Raw genomic sequence first — 5,145 nt, forward strand, 5'->3', positions numbered from 1 at the left:
TGTACCTTTTTGCTTTGGGGTAAGTAATAATTAACATTTACTCTTGCTGCATTTAACATTTTAAAAAGAAACAAAAATGCAAAGACATTTTATTTTTAATATATTTATTGAGTATACACTGGTGCATTTTAGCACATTTTACTGCAGTTCACGATGAAGGAATTGCACCAGGAAAATCACAGTTATTCTATCTGCACTGCAGTTGGTTGCAGGCTTAATTCAGGTGGCAATACTTTAAATAAACATTGGACTTGCATAGGAGCAATCAAAAGTGAATTCACCAAAACATGGAAAGAAAATTACATTTACCTTTCACATCTTCAGGATATCTCCAGGTGCTTCACAGTCAATTAATTAAATGAAGTCACTTGTTTTAATCAGGCAAGGTGGCAGCCAATTTGCAAACAGCAAGATCCCTTAAACAACAAATGAGATAAATGAATGGATGAACTGTTTCATGGTATGTTGGGTAAGGGATGAATGTTGGTCATGACTCCCTGCTCTCCAACTAATGCTATGGGATCCTTTATAGCCACAGAAACAGAATAGCCCCAAGTTTCCTCAGGGGTGCTGCAGGACTCTTGTGAAGGTTGGGTGGAACCCACTGGAAAATTGTAGGCAGCTAGTTTCCCACTCATTGTGCGATTTCTCGATTTGGCTTTGTAAGTGGTGAAACTTCCACCCGCCAAGGTCATCAACTCTGGGTAGAGCCAGAAGCAGGGATTCTATATGTGGAAGTTTCCGCTTACCTGGCTTTAGTAGGGACCCTGTGTTTTATTGGGCGCCTGTACGCTTAATGAGGCGAAGCATCCCAGTCTCTAGACAGGTGCAAGTGGGCCCCATCAGGGGGTCCAGGTGAGGCAATTGGCCTGGATCCCCAAAGAAAGGCCAATTTCTTTTTTTGACAATTGGATCGGTTTTGTATATGGTGCCAAGGTGGGCAATAAGCAGAGGCAGGTGACAATGATGATCTTGTAATAGTTCAGGCATCCGCTGGCCCAATGTAAATTAGGTGCCCTCCCTCTGACCATGCAAACTCCATAATCACAAGGATTCTGGCCTGTGGTGTTTTGAGGCCCATTTTCTTAGTATTGCGCTTAAGTGTCAGCCTGCATTATGTGCTCAAGTTTTGGAGTGTAGCTTGAACGCATAAATGTCTAATTCAGACTAGACAAAATAATGCAAGACATTTAGTTTTTTTTCCCCAAAATTTGTATTAAGAAGTTTATACAAAAAACAAAATTACATTGAGATGAATACAAAAAAAAGACATGGAATAATGATATACAGGAAAGTACATTGGAGGAAGAAAATAATAAGGAATTCCAAGCCATGCATTCGTATCAGAATTCCAATTATAGAGGTGTCTGAACAAACAGAATCACATAAGTGAACTCTTGTGTGAAAGTCATCAGAATCCAACAGATATGCAAATATTTATACAATATTAATGAGGAGGCCCTATAAGTGAGAATAAAGCCACTGTATAAAGCATAACTGTCTAGCATGTATACTGTATCTGCACAGTCAAAGTGCTCCCAGGTTACAGACGGATGGAAAATATCAAACATAAGAATTACATTTCTTTAATCAATAATGCAATTTAAAGTATGCCTAAAACCATGCGGGGTGTGTCCAAGATTTTAGAAAGGGGATTTTCTCATGATGCAGTGACAACAGATGTATGCATCAAAAGTGTGAAGCCAATGCTAGGGGGAATTCAAAGATAGGGAGACCCGTTAAACTTTTACAAATAAACTGCACTTTACAAATGGTACTAATTTATGTTTATTTTTAAGACTACCTAGCATAAAAGGGGATTTCCGTCTCATAATAACCACATCCCATTCAATCCAAATCACAGGTTGAACCCAGAGTCAACCAAGGATATTGTCACAAATACACAATGCCTGGCAATCTCATACAGCAATTGTGTGACCCTGACCCATCTTATTAGTTCCCTTAAGAAAAAAAAATCCAAATATATATCAAAAATAAGATACCAATCATCATAATGTTTAAAAATAGCTCACAATACATAACTCACATCCAACTACCAACAGTTAATTGGGGGAAAAAACCACATGAGCTAAGTTTTATGAGCTTTAGTTTTGAAACAAATCACACAAGATAGTTTCTTCTTCACAACTGGTCAGCTCCATATCCTCTTTTTGTAGGTGTAGTATTACTTGGTAAGTTTAAGTTGCAGTTGTATGTAACATCCTCTTTTATGTACTATATGCTCTAGAAAAATGCTGTGCCTAATTAATTTTCCTCAGGGTGGAATTTGGGTGAAGCAGCTTAAAATCATCATGCTTTTAACTATGTAATTTGTCACATAGATCAGAAAATAGCACAGACATTGTATACATCTTGTGAGACACAATTTTAACCTTGCCTACCTGGGAGACTTACCCGCCAATGTTGCACTCCATTTACTTCAATTTTAACTTGCTCTTTTCAGCAGGCAGGAAGGGCACCTGCTAGACACCAGCAGGGTCCTTCTTTAAATATGTAGATTATGTTGTTGGGGCTCAACTATTATTTTAACAATTATTTTAACCTGAGCAGGTAAAGCATTGTGGCTTTTCCACCAGATTAAGTCTGGGCCAGAAGAAGCCCGAAGGTCTGAGTTTTTAAATTTTTCATATTTCTTTTGATTAGAGGGGGCCAGAAGTGCTTCTCCGGGCCTAACAAGGCCCTCCAGGCCTCCTTTGCCCCAGCACTCCCCCCACCCCCCAGCTCATTCCCGATCAAGAGACTCTCCCGAAACCCCCTCCCTGTAACTTACCTGAGTGCTGGGGACCATTCCTTCGATCTCCACCAACCTCCTGCCAAATAACATTCCTGACCAAGGCTGGGAACTGAATAATCAGGGGTATTTGACATCTTGGAAGGATAGGCAAAAAGGAAAAGGAAGTGGGATAGCTCTGTTAATAAAGGATGAGATCAGTGCAGTTGTGAGAAATGATATTGGCTCAGAAGATCAAGATGTAGAATCAATTTGGGTGGAGATAAGAAATAATACGGGAAAGAAGTCACTGGTGGGAGCAGTCTTTAGGCCCCCTAACTGTAGCTACACTGCAGGACAGAGTATAAATCAAGAAGTAATGGAGGCTTATAAGAAAGGTACGGCAATAATCATGGGTGATTTTAATCTTCATATTGATTGGACAAATCAAATTGGCAAAGGTAGCCTTGAGGAAGAGTTTATAGAGTGTATTCAGGATGGTTTCTTAGAACAATACATTGTGGATCCAACCAGGGAGCAGACTATGGTAATGTGTAATGAGACTGGATTAATGAATGATCTCATAGTAAAGGATCTTCTTGGGAAGAGTGATCATAGCATGGTAGAATTTCAAATTCAGTTTGAGGGTGAGAAAGCTAGGTCTCAAACTAGTGTCCTGAACTTAAATAAAGGTAATTACAAAGGTATGAAGGTAGAGTTGGCTAAAGTGGACTGGAAAAACAGATTAAAGGGTGAGAAGTGGCAAACATTTAAGGAAATATTTCATAACTCTCAGCAAAGATATATTCCAGTGAGAAAGTAAGAGAAGGATGAACCATCCGTGGCAAACTAAGGAAGTAAAGGATGGTATCAAATTGAAAATAAAGGAAAACAAAGGTTGCGAAAAATAGTGGAAGGCCAGAGGATTGAGAAATTTTTGGAAACCAGCAAAGGACGACTAAAAAAAAAAATAAAGAAAAAGAATATAGATAATGAGAGTAGACTAGCAAGAAATATAAAAACAGACAGTAAGAGCTACTACAGATAAATAAAAAGAAAGAGAGTCGGTAAAGTAAACGTTGGTCCCTTAGAGAATGAAACTCGGGAAACAGGAAAATGACAGAGACTTTGAACAAATATTTTGTATCAGTCTTCACGGTAGAAGACACTAAAGGCATCCCAATAATTGATAATCAAGGGGTTATTGGAAGGGGGGGGGAACTTAAAAAAAATCACTATCATTATAGAAAAAGTACTAGGCAAACTAATGGGACTAAAGATGAACAAGTCCCCTGGACCTGATGGCCTGCATCCTAGGGGCTTTAAAAAAAGAGGCTGCAGAGATAGTGGATATATTGGTTGTAATCTACCAACATTTCCTGGATTCTGGAGAGGTCCCAGCAGATTGGATAACCGCAAATGTAACAACCCTATTTAAGAAAGGAGGGAGACAGAAAGCAGGAAACTATAGACCAGTTATAAAAACAGAAAATGCTGGAAATTTCAGCAGGTCAGGCAGTATTTGTGGAGAGGAAGCAGAGTTAACGTTTTGGGCCGATGACCCTTCGTCAGATCAGTTAGCCTAACATCTGTTATTGGGAAAATGCTCGAGTCCATTATTAAGAAAATAGACAAATTTGCTGGAGTTCTTTGAGGGTGTAACAAGAAGGGTGGATAAAGGGGAATCAGATGTTGTGTATTTGGATTTCCAGAATGCATTCGACAAGGTGCCACATAAAAGGTTACTGCACAAGAAAAGAACTCACGGGGGTCGGGGGCAACATATTAGTATGGATAGAGGATTGGCTAATTAACAGAAAACAGAGAGATGGGAAAAATGGTCATTTTCAGGTTGGTAAAAAAACTAGTGGGGTGTCACAGGGATCAGTGTTGGGGCCTCAACTATTTACAATCTATATTAGTGACTTGGATGAAGGGACCAAGTGTAATGTAGCCAAATTTTCTGATGATACAAAGATAGGTGGGAAAGCAAGTTGTGTGGAGGACACAAAGAATTTGCAAAGAGATACAGATAGGCTAAGTGAGTGGGCAAAAATTTGTCAGATGGAATATAATGTGGGAAAATGTGCAGTTATCCACTTCGGCAGGAATTTTTTTTAAAAATTATTTAAATGGTGAGAGATTACTAAATGCTGAGGTACAGAGGGATCTAGGGGTCCTTGTACATGAAACACAAAAGGTAAGCATGCAGCAAGTAATTAGGAAGGCAAATTGAATGTTGGCCTTTATTGCAAGGGGATTGATTATAAAAATAGGGAAGTCCTGCTGCAACTGTAGAGGGCATTGGTGAGAACATACCTGGAGTACTGTATACTGTTTTGGTCTCCTTATTTAAGGAGGGATATACTTGCAATGGGGGCAAGTCAGAGAAGGTTCACAAGGTTGATTCCTGA

The sequence above is a fragment of the Pristiophorus japonicus genome, chromosome 4 (genome assembly GCF_044704955.1).
Source record: "Pristiophorus japonicus isolate sPriJap1 chromosome 4, sPriJap1.hap1, whole genome shotgun sequence".
NCBI lineage: Eukaryota > Metazoa > Chordata > Chondrichthyes > Pristiophoridae > Pristiophorus > Pristiophorus japonicus.